This window comes from Pseudopodoces humilis, chromosome 3 (genome assembly GCF_049639895.1).
Source record: "Pseudopodoces humilis isolate 2021_Gansu_Grassland_sample_001 chromosome 3, ASM4963989v1, whole genome shotgun sequence".
In the NCBI taxonomy this organism is placed as follows: Eukaryota; Metazoa; Chordata; class Aves; order Passeriformes; family Paridae; genus Pseudopodoces; species Pseudopodoces humilis.
Window position 1 is genome coordinate 24431008 of NC_142202.1, and position 16969 is coordinate 24447976.

At 38.9% G+C, this 16969-nt stretch overlaps 1 long non-coding RNA gene across 2 annotated transcripts in view; it reads right to left on the reverse strand.

Moving 5' to 3' along the window:
- Window positions 1–956: 956 nt before the first annotated feature.
- Window positions 957–16969, reverse strand: part of LOC148184608 (uncharacterized) — a 56215-nt gene continuing 40202 nt past the window's right edge. The window contains exons 1-4 of one of the 2 annotated variants that reach the window (XR_015772214.1): window positions 15694–15807; window positions 9144–9650; window positions 2277–2370; window positions 957–2085 (exon numbers count right to left, since the gene is read on the reverse strand). This is a non-coding gene — a long non-coding RNA (uncharacterized LOC148184608). Of the gene's footprint in view, window positions 2086–2276; window positions 2371–9143; window positions 9651–15693; window positions 15808–16969 lie in introns of those variants that run through there. The other variant, XR_015772215.1, reaches the window with a different exon arrangement.

Below are 16969 nucleotides of genomic sequence, written 5' to 3' on the forward strand. Positions count from 1 at the left end.
ATCTGTGGCATTTTGTTGGAGAGCTATATTATTTTCCAGCATCAGTTATCTTTGCTCAGAATGTCAGGGAATTACTAATCTCAAAATTTCTTGTGCTTTGTTGTTTTTGTTTTAGGTTTGGGATTTTTTTGGGAATTGGCTTTTTGGGGTGGGTAGACATTTGTTTGATTTTTTAATAAAGAGGAGCAGCTGTGAAAAATTTTGATTTGCCAACATATGAAACTTTTAAAAAATTACCGGACCCACAAGACATGCAAATTGTGAGGAAACTAAAATCTCAGACTACATGAAAACAACAACTTTTTCAGAAGACTGGAGGGAACAAGTGTCATACCTTTATTTAGAAGGGTCTCTACTGGCTGTTAAAGGCATCACTTTGAAATAGTCATTAAAAACAAAATAACAAAATGACTGGATGTTCAGGATGCCACAGAGTCAAATCAGCAAAGTTTCTACAGAGAAAACTGTGTCTCACTAATCTTCTAAGACTTATTTAAATCTACCAACAAGACATTGACAAATGATAATTTATTTCCATTGTGAGCCTGACAGGCACAAAGCAGGATAGCAGGCAAGATACAGCTATGGTAAGAATAAGATTAGCAGCTCTCCCAGATTGTCCTTTACTCACAGGGACTTCAGCAGGATTTGTTCCAAGAGTAAATGCTTAGAAAGAGAAGGAAGAGTTTTACAACTGCCCAAATTTATGTTATGATCTTTGTCAAGGCACTGTACAAAGAATTTCTAAAAAAATTAAAATAGTATCATAATTAATAGTATTTTGACAGCTATTCAAATCAAAGTCAGAGATGAAAAGTCAACTCATATACTAAGTTCAAAGCTCATTCAAGTCTCATTTTTTTTAAATATACTTCAAATAAATGCATTATGTTTCATCACACTAAGAAAGTTTACATTTGTCTTCTAAATTCACTGCTTTTAAAACAGTGGTCCCCCCTGGATCCCAGTTTAAATCCAATAGCAATATTTCCATCTTCACTATAGATACCAATAATGTTCTGGGTTGTTTGTAAATAAAGAAAGAAATGAAGTCCCAACCTCTCAAGTGACAGCAAGGCCACCTAACTTTTTTTAGACTACTTACCAGACTCAAATGGAAGAGTCAAGAATTCCATCTGTCAGGGCAGTAACCACCAAAATAAAAAAAACTCTTAGAAAAACATGGTGTGAGAAGCTGAGTCTCTGAAAAAGCATATCTGAGCAAGGACTTTTATAGAAAATCATAATGTTTCAAGCACTTTGAAATATAAGAGAGAATGAAATTAGAAAGTATAAATCAAAAATCTTGCTTGCTAAAGAAAATCATTTGAGACAAAAGATGAGGAAAATACTAAAGTTAGAAATTAAAAAAAAATAATTCAGAGAAAGATGTTAAACAGAGACCAAAGCATTTGGATGAGCATTTGCAGGTTTACATAAAAACATTAACTGACCTTCAAGACATAAGCAGTATTATTTTACAGAAGAAAAAATGACAGACAATGAAAAACAAACAAAAAGAATTTACAGGTTTGTTGATAGATTTCTGGAAGCAAAGCCAAGGAAAAGGGAATACAATGTTGTAATGTGCAATTAAATCATGCAGGGCCCTAAGCCCAAGCACCAAGGCTAGGCATCAACAGAGCATCAGAAAAAGGAGAGCAGACTCTCAGGGTACATGTTAAGTATCAGGCTAGTCCAGATAACCAGCTTGCAGGTGCAAAAAATACAGTTGAAGTGATGTTTTCTCAGAACAAGCAGCTGATTGGAAGCACACCTGAAGCTGACTTTTGGTGTGTGCCTCACCAGCTTGCTGATCACTCACATTATTTTCCTGATTCTCTTGATCTTTCGGTTGCCTTCATTCAGAAAGTTCATGTCTGTTGAACTAGGTCTCCTTTCTTTGATTTCATCTCTTAGCTGTCACAGAATGACTTTTCCACCTGTTAAAGAGCTTGCAGGCTTTATGCATTCCTTGTTCCTATGGGGTGTTTCAGTGTGTTTCCCAAAGATGTCATCAGAGGTAAACTTCAACAACGGCTTGTGTTCAGGAGTATTTTCTTCTAAGCACTCACATGTTTACCTCTGAAAAACAGATTATGCCATATTTGATGCTGGCTAAATTTTGAACTTTGAAACTTTCAGAGATGTTCCATTTTTTAATTTTTTTTTTAATAGGTTAAACCTCTCAGGGATGCACCCAGCACATTTCAGCTTTTTGGAACCCAAAATCTGCAGCAGTGGTAGTAAAAGGTCTGCTGTTACCAATGTCCTACCTGATCTGGCGCAAAGAGAAGAATTATCCCAATCCTCCTGCAGTGATAGGGAGCAAGGTAGAAGTGTTGGGCCATGCATATGCATAGTACTTGTCTGTCAGAGAGAAATTATTCAGTGTTTAGTATACAAAAAGGTAAAAGTGAGATGAACCACGAATTATAATAGTAAATGTTAAGCTAGCTTGCTCAGATATAATCCTGTTCCCATTTCTTTTGAGAAAATTAGAAAGGCTACATATATATATGCAAGTATTTCTAAATAACAGCAGCAGTTAATAGCAATCCCTTGGTACCAGAAAATGTGCAAAACATGTTGTTTTGTTTTTCTTTGGATTATTGCATTTGTATCAAAAGTCATAACACTGCCATCCTTGTAAGAAGTGAACAAATTGAGAGAGCCAAACTCCGGCTAGTTGCTTGTGAGCACAATTTCAGAAAACTGATCTTTGGATACTCTACCTACCCAAAACTGTCTTCCTGATTTTAGGCAGAAGGTACAGAAGGTACGGTTCAGAACTTTATTTCTTGCAGGGAAAGATAAAAACCTGATGTTGGAGTAGGTAGGCACACTGATACAACCAATATGAATGGGAACAGCATTAGGCTTGAATTTGGAGAAATGGATTTCCGTTGTTTGTTCTTTAAATTAGTTCAAGGCTTCTTACCACAGGTAGAGAAGAAGAGCTTGCAAGGACCCATTTTCAATTTAATGCTGAACTGAATGGAAGTTCACATTGCTCCTGAACATGACCATGTTCCAGAAAAATACCTGTGAGTTACTGACAAACAAGGGAAAAATGGGTAGAAGGAAGTCTTTATAATCCCTTCAGCAAGTAGTTCCCTTGTTCTGTTTCATACCTCTCACTGAAGCCTGGTGAGGAGAGGAAACATGGTGTGTGCCTACCACATTTCATTTGCCAGGTACCTGCAGGGCACCAGCCTTGGGCTCCTGCTGCTACCACAGGCTTCCCATTGCTGATAATTAATTATTTATAACTAACAAGCACTGTCCCTATGTTTCCATTACTTATTAGGTTTATTGTTGTGACTACACTGTTGCAGAAGGCTAAAACCCAGCTCCAAGTTGGTTTTTATTCACACAGAATTACTCTTAGTAGGTAAAACCTGACTTTGGCATGATTATTTGATCAGCATTACTCTTTCATTTCCAGAGCTATGTGGCTACACCATTCCATCCACCACCAGTAATAAAATTACCTAGTTATTTAAGCAAGGACAGATAGGCTGCCACTCTCTTCCTTCAATCTGAGGATAGAGAAAGTAATTTCCAATCATATTATTGTTTTGGTTTGGTTTTTCTTCATTCAAGAGCGAGGGAGAGGGTGACTCACATTCTGTTTGCAGTGCAGCAGCTGCCTCCTACTGTCCCCCTGAATCATCAGTTTGGTTGCAGCATTTCTGCCTTGGTCTTTATTGTTTGCAGAAAGGGCCTGATTAACCAGCCCTGGGTTTCATAGCCTAATAAAACATTCTTGCACAATTGGGCCAGACGGCTTTTGTTAAGAAGAGATGCAATGAAATCTAAGAATTGGATTGTGAGGGGAATTTGCACTGTCAAAAGGAATTTAATCACAATTATTATTTTCACTCATTTTGGCACTGATTTAAGTACTTGCTTTGATATAAGGTTAGTATAGGAAAGGAGAACAGTCATTTTTAAAGAGATGTTTCTGCAGCCATAGCTGAATATTTTAAATATCTGCCATCAATGACATGTCAGACTCTTTGGTACTCTGAACTTTCACTTAGTGTAGTTCTTAAAGATCAGTATATACCTGTTGTGCTCAATATTAATAAAAAAGTGGCATAAAAAGTAGATGTATAAACAATGAAAATTTGAAAACTTTGAAACAAATTTTTGAAATGTCAATTGAAAACTATCAAAAGATTGATTCAAAATTTCAGGTATGGCCTCCTGTCACAGTCTTATTTTCCATGGTATCACCAACAAGGAATCCCTGCAAACGGTTGCTGATGACACAGACGAATCAGAACATCAGAAGCGTGGGTTTAGGTCCCACATGTGAGATTACAGAATGTAATTTTGATCTTCTTTTCATTAAGTGTATTGACAAGAACCTCCTAAGCACTTCTGGGTCCTATCCCAAGCTAAACTTTGTGAATGTAGCTTTGAGTGCATAAAGTGATTTAGAAACTTAGTAAAGACATCCTGATTTTCAATACATTAGATTCACTGTGGGGATCTGAGACTTATGCCCCATTATTAAGCCTGACCTTTAGCATTCCCTGATGTTCAGCATCCTTCAGTAACTTTGAGAAGGAATTTATGCCATACTGCTTTCCATGTGTGACTAACATAGCAATGGGTTGATTTTCAGTTCTTGTTATGTGACCTCTCCTTGAAATGTGCTCTTCATCAACAGCTATTAGTGACAAAAATAATTATCACCACCCTAATTTATGTTATTAGTCACATGGAATTACAGGACATAATTTAACATTGCCTCTCCCCATAAAAATTGCAATCGTCCCCCAAAATACAAATTAATTTTATGTCTAAGGAAGATTGCTAAGCAACAATAAAAAATGCCATATTTATTAGGATTAGCCCACTTAAAGGGAATATGTGAAGTTTCATAAATCTTATATTGCTTATGCAATATGTGAACACTAGTTTTATATCAAATATGTGATTTGACATTAACAAGCTTTTCAATGTGTCAAAGTAGGTGTCACTATGAAAGAGAAATTACTGAATATATTCCTCAAAATATGAGAAACAGAAAACCTTAACTTGGTAAGATACAGATAAATGTCTTCTTGGCTTGCATTGTTCTACTGATTTGACACTAATTCCAAAAATACATAAAAACTTTTGCCATGGTATATAAATATAATATATCAGAATTATACAAGTATAGCTGCTTCTTATTTAATATTGTCCTTCCACAGGCAGTAAAAGCAGAAAAGTGTACAGATCTCTATTCCTGCTTATAGAGTTCAGCATAAGATAACCAAACTTTGATGAAAAGCACTCTTGTGCTTGATCAACATGGCATATTTTAATATATAGGCATCATGGTACTTATGACATCTTTTAATCATACTGCTCTCTGTTTTCAAAATATTTAGATATTTTTGAAATATGGTGTCAGGTGCTTTAGTTAGACTGATGCCACCTAATAAGTTTCACTGGAATTCAAAACATCGCTTTTTCTTGTATCTTTAATCATTCCCTGGGTACAACACACATATTAATACCTTTTTACAATAAATGAAGGAAATAATTTTCCAACATGGAGCATATTTATTCAGGATTCACAATCCCTTCCATTAATAACTGTAAGTATATTTCTCTGAATTTGTATTGGAGAAGTTAATGGCCCAAAATCAGCATTTTCCACAGCAGTCCCATGGATGGTGCTCAGCCAAAGGCACAGCTGTTTGAGCAGCTCTTTGTGTGGGTTACCAGGGAATGACCACAGAAAAGCCTGTTTGTGTGCTTCTCTGGGGGAAGGGCTTCTGCACATGCAATGAAATGTATTTTCTACTCATGTTGTACAATCTCGTTCCAAGTTTTGAATCTCCTGGCACATTTTTATACTTCCTGATGACCTCATCATCATCATATAAAACATGACTTGAAGAAAGAGAAAACAGGTGGGGGCTCAATTTCAGTGCTTCCCATTCTGCCCTCACTGCTCCTTCTCACCAGGCTGCCCTCCTTTTCCTCCTCCCTCCCCACTTTGGTTACCCAACAAAAACCAACAAGTGAAAAACTAACCAAGGAAATGTTTCATAAGAAAAAATTCCACGGCACCCTCTCCCTGACACACACGCACACACAAAAGGCAGCTTTAGTAATAACCACAGCCATCCAGTAAATCCAAAAAAGCCAACATAATGAACATACAAAAGTGTGAACTGTTAGATTGTGATATTCAGTTAGCTCTTGGCAGAACTGTTTTAAAATAAGTAGGGTTGACACTTGATTAGAAAGACAGTTTTTCTTTTTCTTTCTTTTTCTTTCTCTTTCTCTTTTTTCCCTTTCCCCCCTTTTTGTTTTCTTTTTTTTTTTTTTTTACAAACATGAATTATATTTGAAGCTCACTGAAGCACAGATAAATGTGAGCTAACATGTTTTTAACTTGATTACATTCTGCAGTGATATATAGAGGCACATAGCTACAGTAAGTGATTCCATGGAGAGAGAGGGGGAGGGAGAGAGGGAGGGAGGGAAAAGCCCTCTGCGAATATGATAAGGAAAGCTGGGATGAATTGTGGTCTCTGTTCTCTGTTATCCAAGGGTGGCTAGCTGCTGCTGCACTAAAGGCCTTTATTCCCTGCCTGTGGGAAAGTGGTGGGCGAAGGCTGCATTCTCAGTTACACTGCACATGCAGATTTTAATTAGCTGGATTAAAAACAAGACCGTATCATGTCCTTTAGCAGTATTCTATCTAGAAACAAAAGATTTTCTTTCCTGGCTTCTGCAAGCAGCACAGTAAAGCATTAATAAAAAAAAAGGTCATGGCAGTTCAAGATGAAAGGTCACACACGATAGAAACTCTATGTGAGGGGGACATCATGTTTATCTCTGTGATAAAGGAGCTCTGTCCAGGCAGGTCAGCATGCCGTGCTTCAGCAATAGGAAAATATAAACATATGGAGTGGATAGATGATGGAATGGGGAGTTTGGAAAAGTGAATTCAGTTGTGGAAGTAGAGAAGGGGTGGGAGGTAGGGGGGAGGAGAGCGGATTGTTTGAGAGAGAATATAAGCTGAAAGGATCCAGCTTTAAAACAGCCAGAGAGGGTCAAAAAGAGCCTGAGATGAAGCCTGGGGTGATGGCTGCAGAGCACAGCTCAGAGCCTTTCATTCAGGGTGAATGAGCATTGATCCAGCAGGCAGACACTACCAGCCCAGACCGCTGGGCTACGTCTTTGCACACCAAAGCCCACTTAAGCATGGCCAGAACCTGCACCTTTATTCCACGAAGAGACCATGGACTCATCCCTGGGTCGAGCTTCAAGCCCCTAATTCCAAAGCCTCTCCAGACTGATTTCTTGGACTGAGACTGGGGTTTTTATGTTTTATTTGGACCACCACAACTATTGTGTTGGGACTTTATATCTGTTGTCTTCTTTTTCTTTAGTGGGGAGCCAGGCTTTCCCCCAGTGAAGGCCAAAGGAATCTGCATGTACTTCCAAAGGAGAGTTAGCAGCTCTCTAACCCGCAGGCTTTGCCCTGGAATGCACTGAGCTCTTTCAACACCACCGTTATCAGTAGGAGGGAAAAGCAATACCTCCTCAGCTTCTCACAAGATCAGACTGCAAAAATAAACACATTTTGGCCTTACAAGCCTTAACTGATGCACTGGTCTCAGTAGGTCTGAGTAGAGCCACTGCCATATGCAAGCATCCATGGGAGAGTGCTTGAAGATTGAGGGGAAAGACAGAAAAGGGAAGGAAAAGGGAGGCAAAATTAGATAAATGTTAGATAAATGTTCCTCCTCTGCTTTACCATACTTCCTGCTTGTCAAAATCCAACTCAGAGGAAAAAAAAATACAAATTTCTGAGTATATAATTCTGGGCAACAACTTGATTCTTTACTTCATAACATTTTCATTAAATAAGATTTGCACAGCATGGGCCAGGTGTGACTATGCTCATGTAGGGCTCTACAACCTGCATTGTGTGACTGATCCATGAATAGGTCAATTATGAAACAGACTTTTTACCCAAAAAAGAAACACTGGGTGAAAGCATACAATCAAGTTCTAATAGTTCAACAAAGCGCTGTACATCAAATGACCACATTAATTAAGAGCACACTCACCCTGTAGCAAACCTGAGGCAAAATATGCATTGCTTTAAATGTTGTTGAATTCAGTACCTGTCAGCTTCAGAAATTTAAACATATGCCTGAGGTCTAAGAAATGTGAGGGCTAGTGCTGGAAGTTAACTAAGGGCTAGTTTCTGGATAAAACAATACCAATTTTTTCATTCTGGGCAGCAATTCAGGATAGTAGTTACCTACCAAACAATGCAATGATTAAATTGTCCTGGTTCTGCTGTTGCTGCTAAGATCACTGGAAAATCATGGTTTAATTCAATACACATAGGCAATTTTCTGTAATCTCAGTAATACAGAATAGCCTAATATAATAATTTTGTACTATGAGCTTTTTAAAACTACTTGGCCTTCACTGCTATTTATCTTCAGAATAGAGAAAAAGATTCAGGCATGAATTGCCTGATTCTGATTTATATTGCTGCAGGCAGAAGTATAGCACTGTGAAGTACAGTGTTCCATGGGATAATTGGGGTACCACTGCACAGATTTAACTCTAGAAACACAGAGCGTGATGTCTCCAAACTACCTCACACACGCTATGTGAAAGACATATCAGGCTTATCCAAACCCAGCCCCAGAGCTCTGACTTCGAAAAGATCCTGATGTAACAACATACTCATGTCCTTTTTACCAGGTTTTAAATAAATTGCCTTCCCAGACACGTGAAATAAGTTGCCACAGAAATCAAGGGGAGTTTTATGTTCGCATCAGTTTAGCATGTGTATGTGACCTCAAGCACCTGGTGTGTTTCTATCTCAATACCTCATTGCTTTTTACCCCTATATCCAAACAGGGTGCTGGTCACAGAAGCTCTCAGCAAATTGCTCAAAGCCATAGGACATCCTTCATCAGGGAGGAGAGCTGAAGCTGGCTTTTCCAGAAGCTCAGCTTGTGTGAGAAATCTCTTGGTAGTTCAAAACTAACAAGTTTTGTAAAATTTTAGGACTCTATGAGATTTCAGAAATTTTCAGTGCTCATTTGGTACAAAGTGAAATGAGGAAAAGGAATCCAAATGTGAAGAAGGTGACCAACCTAATGATTATACTTCTCAGCAGCTTCTGGTCACTGAGGCCAGAAAGGGTTTCCTGTTGATTCCTGGCAGAATTACTGAGGTTTCCCTCTGATGCTAAATAAACTAAACAAGACCAGCAAGGCATGGGCCCGAAACCATCCGTACGCTAAACTGGTCCCTGGCATGGTTTTGGTGCAAGCCTGTTCATGCTCTTCCAGACAATGCCAAAGCACAGCTTGGGTATTGGCCCAGTTCAGGCATCATCACCAATAGATATTTTGGATGTGGCCACCGTGATTTGGAGGGCAAGAGAGTTTAGCTGCGTGGATTCAAGTTCTTTCATGCCAGTTGGTCTGCAGGAAAATTCTCTGACTAATTTTTTTAGTAGTTTAGATGTAGCCAATGTGTCCATGTCTTCCTTTCCTTCCATTCTTGCAGAAGCCAGCAGTCAGTGCTTCTGAGCATTGGCAGTGTGATGTGGCATTCAGCAGGGTGACAGAAGTGATATGAGTTGACCGTGCAGCTCTCTGAAACGCAACAAAGTTCATGTATTTTAGAGAAAAGCATTATAATTGAGGGAGTGGGTCGAAATAGATCCACTAGAAGTAATAAAGAAACCAAAACAGAAAATGACACAAACAATTGAAAAATGAATAGGCCAATTAATTTCAATTAATTCAGAGCTAGTTCTCCACTATGATAAAGCTGTCTGCACAAAAAAAAAACCAAAACAAAAAAAAACATACCTACATACATATATACATAAATACATAAATACATAAACAGTATTTTTTTATAAATACAAACTGTGATATGCAAAATCCAGGCACACTGTTAACAATAAAAATAGAAAGCATTGCTTTAAGTATGACACAACCTGGTAGATTCTAGATGGAAGAAAACATTTTTAAACAAAGACCTTCTAGTTTAAGGCAATAATCATCAACATGAGGCTTATATATAGAATGTGGCAGCTGTAACAACATTCATATCTCAGAGTGCCTGGTCTCAGGCAAAGCAAGGGAAGTGCTGAAAACAGTAGCATTCCTCATGGATCTGCTCCAGATCCCACAGAAGTCGGAGAGAATCTACACTCTATGCTTGCTTTCACACTTGGGCAGCACAGCTAATGTTGAGCAAACAGGCCACAGCTATGTGGCTCTCCCAGCAAGCCAGGCACATAAGAAAAAAATATCTGCTCCCTCCCTAAAGTCAGGATTTGGGTGAGGGGGAGGAAGAGAAACACAGAAGTGGCACTACAGGTACCTGTTTCTTTCAACAGAGTCTGTCTTGTACTGACCCTGACAACCGTAAAAGCTTAGAACCCCCCCAAGACCCATTGGGTAAATAACCACAGTGGAAGTTGTTTTTGGAGGAGAAAAGGGAGTACAGTTTTATTTATTATTATCGTTAATATGATGTTGCAAAACATTGTCCCTGCTAAAAATGATTGTAACAAAATATCAAATCATCAAAATGAACATGAGTCTTGTGCTCAGCTGGCTTACATGTTCTGGAAAGGTCATTAGTTTAAAGTTTCTGCTGCTGGGAACTGAGAAACAATACCATCTCTCAGGAAACAAATCCTTCTTTTTAATGCAGCTCTGCCCTCCTGATGTTCCTACCACACTTCAGATTGTGTTAAGAGAGCTGATCTCTTCTCCAAAGAGCATGGCCATTGCACTGGATAAGAAGACAAGGGCCGGCTCATAAGGAAGATCATTCTACAGCTTCCCAGTGACAGACTAAGGACTGTGAAAAGTGAACTCTGGCAATTGAAGCAGTACACCAGAGAGACATCAAAAGCATATATGTTCTTCTATACCCTCAACCTACATGAGCTAAAGATCCTAAAGGAGAACTCCAGCAGGCAAGGTTGTATCTACCTAGCAGAGAAGCAGACTGAAAATTTATTGTGTTCAGCTTGCTCAGCTTTCCCACAGTATTTTGTCTCAACATGAGTCAAGCTAAGAGCACAGATTCTCACTGCTCAATCAGATGTATTCACTCAGATGTTTTTTCCTGCCTGCTGTACACTAGGAAGTCAATATGAGGTAAGAAGCAGCACAGGAGACCTCCTATGGTGGTGTGCATTAAATTGAAGAAATGGTAGTCCATTGTGTGCAAACTTACAATCACACTTAGAAAAGCTGACAGGAGGTAAACTAATTTCCAAGTCATGCCTAAAATTACTAATTTTATCTTTTCAATTGCTGAGCTCCTGTTTTTAAATTTAACAACATTTTTTAGGTTTAATTTCATTTTGATGGTATCTGTTCCAACCAAAATTAGGGACAAATATGGACTTTGTAAACCTCTGACCTATATTTCTGATCTGAAACCCCAGGATTACCTCAGTAAGTGACAAATCATTGGAGAAAAAAAAAACAACAAACCTCATAACCAATATTAAATTATAAAATAATGTCACAAATGAGAAACCAAAATAATGTTGGCAAAATGTGTTCTTTATGGATCTAGATTTAATAAAGATTTTCTACATGGCTTCAGAACTGATACTACTGTGGCAAGCACCATGCGAAGACACTTTGCTCCCAAGGACCTGACACCAGCACTGCTATTGTGTAGCACAGCTTCAAACCTGCACTGAAGCAATGTTGTAAATCAGGACTCATTCCACCAAAGTCAATGGAGCTAAATCACCGTAAAACTGGTATGAGAGAGAAATCAGGTTGTTAACCTCTAAGGAGAGTTTGCGCTTGTCTCACAACCTGTGTTTGGTCAGGCTGTATTTTATTCATTCAGAGCATAAAATGAGAGCCTCAAACTAGGAAATAAATATTTGATTGTAGCTGAGCTATGCTTGATATAATTTCATGATGCTAAACTTCCAGCATTAACTTTTTGGCCCATATCCAATAATTGCCTGAATCTGAATGGAGGTGTCTGATTTTAACCTCAAACAGTAACTTCCACCGTCTTCTGACTGCAGTCTAATGACATGAAAACCCAAAAGCAACTACAATACTATAATCATAAAAGTTAGGAAGACTTACTGGGAGGACTAGGACTTGCTGGACTGGGAAGACTAAGGAACAAACTGTTTTGTTTTATACAGACACTCAGTGTTGTAAACGCCAAAACTGTAAAAACCCAAACAAAATATGGTCAGATGTACTCTAAAAACAAGGACCCATGAGGGGATACTGACCATGGAGTTATGGATTCCTTCACTCTTCCTTCCTTTGAATGTATTTTGATGATGGGATCACTTCCCTCTGCCGAGATTCCAAAGTTCATATCATTTGATTAACTTTTTTTTAAAATTACTTAGTGTTCCCCACTGTCCAAGTTATATATTAAGATACCAGTTTTATGTATATATTCAATGGAAAAATTATTAACTATATATTAAGAAACTGGCACACCCAGATCTGGATTTCAATGGTCAGACATATCTGGAACATATTTAATGATTTGTGTTATTAGCTTTACGTTGTGTAGTAATTTAATACATATCAGGGAGTATGTGCAAAAATTGTTCAGCATGGAGCTCCTGATTTCTGATTTCCAGCTCCATTGTAATTTTAAGGCATTTATTCACGCACTTTGGTTTTGGCCCTTGTGTGGGCAGTGGAAAATTGTGGTAAAAGAGCCATCTTTTAAATTTGAAGAAAGAATCAAGGAAAATACACTTGGGGTTTTTTTTTGTTTGTTTGTTTTTTTTCTTTTCTTTTTTCTTCAGTCAGTGATCGTAAAGAGCAAAGGTAAGCCCCAAGTTTTTACAACTCCAGCTCATAAGCCTCTGTCACTGTACAAAGGGGAGTAAGATGTTGGAGAGGAAAAGGAATAAGCCCATGCCTGAGTCAAGCAGGTGCATTTCAAGGGTTTCACTGAGCTTGCACCATGGCTGCCAGGCTACCCTTGCACCAAATGCCCTTTCCACCCTGTTTCAGTTTCTGTTTTCTCCAGGTGTTAAGGAGCTTTCTGTTTTATCACAGGGTAAACCTGGGTTTGGCAGATACAGAAATAAATAAATACATAAAATAAACGTGCATTTCATTTTCTCTGGCAAATGTAAACAGCATCCACCCAGCTAGCACTACCAGTTAGTGTAACAGCAGAGAAAGCTCTGGTTGAAATCTGGATTTCACCTCCTGAGTGGCACATACAGATGAAAAAAGTAAAATAATTACTTTGAAAAGGCTCATCCATTTCTCTTGCTGGCACAAAGACCTCCTTTACTTTACTTTATGGGATCTTAAGCATCTTGATTCCCCTTTTCGATTATGTAAAAAAAAAAAAAAAGATGCTACTATGTAAAAAAAAAGCAGCAAACTCTAAAAGCATTCAGAGAGGGGGCAGTAGCTTTAGCCTTCTGTTTGTGCAATTCCAATAGGTGTATTTAAATGTAAATGTTACCCTTTCACCCTTGAGCCACCTATTCTTGCAGCCAGCAGAAAGAGAGCATTCATGGTATAATGTCTTTATGAGGACAGATCTTATACTTAATTTCTCATGTGAATCCAACTCTTTTATAACACATTTTTGTGAGATTAAAAGAACAATATTAGTCTAGTGGCTCAGCAGCCAGATCACTGCTCTGTCACATGGGAGACGTGGGTTCAAAGGGATGGCAGGCAACTGTGCTGGGAAGTGCTTGATGGAAACTGCAGCCACGGAAAGATTCAGTCCTCCACTCTCACAGAATTGTTTAACTGCACATTATCTCCTCCCTCGGGCCAGACAGAGCCTCTCTCCCTCCAGCTCCTTATTGGAAACCACCCAGCTGCTGCTCCCTTACTCAGAACTATTGGAAGGGTATGAGACCCCAGCTCTCTAAACCATTTTCATTAGCCTGCATTTGCACAGTAGGGAGGATTTTCAAGAAGGAGAAGGGACTTTCTGAGGATGCATTTCCAGACTAAGTCCCTTTGCCTGCCCAGTTTCACTCAGTGCCCGTGAGTGACAATGTGTCAGGGTTATCCGTGCTTGGCATGGCTGCACTGCACAGCTCATGAGCACGATGGGCTGATAAGAGAGACAGCGCAGCTCGAATCCTGATGTGTCAGGGCAGAACATAAGTGCTCTGCATTAGGAGATTTATTTCTCGAGTGGGGAAAAGCCTCAGTCTCTTTTGGCTAAGCAAGCTAAAAAATAAATTATTCAAGCAGAGGCCAAGAAAACTGTATCTTACTTTGTCCTTACTGGATCAAAATAAGGCATACTTTTTTTTCCCGAATAATCTTTTTGCCTCAGTCTGTAACCTGGTTACATGTGACAGACATCAGACTTTGGCTTCATGACACCTCCATGCAAGAATAAATACATTTTGGAGCATGGCCTAAGGCAGCTGCAAGGCAGCTGTACTGTGCACCGGTGTATGCCCAGCCCTTCTGATTAGTACAATTATTATTCTTTTTTGTGATGCTTCTCAGAGGACACAGTGATAAGGGGTCTTTGTGCAGAGTGACATTCACATGCTTAACAATATGATATTTTTTTCCTTGGACCTTTTAGCCCAAGTAAAAGCCATGTTATTTTCTTCGTCTTTAGCAGCTCTGTGACGCAAGACAGAGAGGTCTGTGTATGCCGCAAGCACCAGCACCAATGTCAGGCATCCCACTTACTTCCCTCACTTCCCCTTCCCTTGATACAGAGCATATGTTTCATTGTGGCACCAAGCACAGGAAAACTGAGGGGAAATAGCCTATTATTTTAGGAGGTGCAGGACCAAGCACCTGGAACAGTGAAATACTTGGAAAGCAGTTCTGTAAATGTTTTAGGCTGTAATATATTAAACAATTAAGAGGTGTTGGTATTTCTCTGCTCAAGGGCATTTAAACAGGGAAGTTCCCTTTAAAAGCACTAGAGCAGAATGTGTATGGTCATGCTCTTTAAAACAAAAACTACCTGTTTTTTCTCCCCCTTTCAGCAAAATGTCCAAATTTCAGCTAACTTGCTCCTTCAGCAGAGGAAATTCAGCCAGATTATTTTAATGCTGCTTTAGATTGCTAACTCCTCAAAAAAAAAAAAAAAAATGGAAGGGGGAGGTGGGGGGAGGGCAGGGTTGGGGGGGCAGGAAAAAAAGGCCAAATAATAGAATTAGTTACCTTGAAAGCTCCAATCAGGTAATTTAGAAAATTGTTTTGCTAATAACCTTAATGCATTGCTTGTGTACCCAGGACTGTCAGCAGTACAGGTTACTACAGGTTAGTCAGTATACCAGCTACAACCAACCTTTAAGAAATCCTGTATCTCTTATGTCTTTGCTTCTATTTTCCTGACAATGCATGAGTCGCTATGCAACACCAAATTAGCATGAAAGAATAAGAACTTAATACTGACATTTCTTAGCCAAGAACACAGTCAAAATTAAGTGCAGTTAATGAATGCTTAGTTAATTCTTAGAAAGCTCTTCTTCATCCCCTTTATAGCACAGTGAAATGCAAGTTCTTTTAGACAGGTACTCAGAGAGAGACATGCTTTCACACACACATACGTGCCCCGCGCATAGGTAGCCTACATACACATATACACATTTAGATAAATTCTAAATAGACAAGCTCTAGGAAGCTTTGTAAAAGAAACAAGAAAAAAATTACCTACTGGTCTCTATAACACCAAGTCTCTGGAAAAACTTCAGAATTGCCTGTTCAAATATTTTCTAAGATTATGTTAGCAATAATTTTCACCAAAATATTTTTCTGACCAAAAAGAAAAAAAATATGACTTGATAGAACCTAAAAATTATTAACAGTGGAAAATGCCTGCTTCAAGTTTCTTGTAAGAAAACAAATACAGGAATTGGCAACTTCTGTGCAGTTTTAGCTCCGAAGAAATTATGTCAGGCTTTTTGCTTTAATCACTTATCTCAGGGCAGCCCATCAGATTAAGAAGAAAAAAAAAATATTAAAACTTAGTGAGTTACTGGAATCTTCTGGAACTGAGAACTATACAGATGGTCTGCAACATATTTGTATAGAAGATGCTTAATTGTTGATGGGTTCCCAACTATTATAGTGGCATGGTAAGGAGGCAGATACTGGGCAGTGAGCACTGAGCAACTGTTGTCACTGAGCCTTCCCCTCTTGGCTGCATCCCCACTTGCCCAACGAGTAGTTTTGGTCTCCCAGAGCAGAGACAAAGGTTGCTTTGGAGAAGCCGGGAAGCCTAAGAACACCATGTAGATTTAGGACTGGATAGGAGGTATTGTGCGGAGGCCATGCCCATTACTCATCCGCTGGCAACGGGCTCTCTTCCTTTTGTCTGGAAAGACGGTAAACTTTCAATGCCATCTGAAAACAGAAGGCCTTTCACAGAGTGCAAGAACTCTGCCATCTCAATCATGTGAAAATATTGTAAACACTTTCCCAGCCCCCATTCAGCTGTCCAAAAAGCAGAGTTAGAAAACACAAAACAAAACAGGAAGGAAAGAAAAGGGTGTGCATTGCGCACTTTGGTTTAATTTATATTTTTTACTCTGAATAGGAATTTTTCTTGGAATTTTCCTTTTTTTTTTTCCTTAATGTTAGTGAACAGGGTTAAGTAGCTATTATGGAGAAAAGGCAGTTAAAAGCCTATTCTATGTTTTATTTAGAGGAGAAAGAAAAAGAGTTCAGTGCCCAGCAGTTTCTCTCCAGCACAACAGCTCTCGTATTTCCTTACAGCCCCTGGAAGAATAGATTTCAAATGTGCTATGGGACTTGAATTTCTCTTTCAGTACTTAGGTTGACCCACCCCTGTGAACTTTTTCCAGGAGGGTCTTCTCCCCAAACATTTAAACGTCACTAGTGTTGTATTACTGAAATACCACAATGTGTACAGAGTGGGAAGGGGTTCACATTCACAAAGAAGAACATGTTCAGAAAATACCTGCATGTGT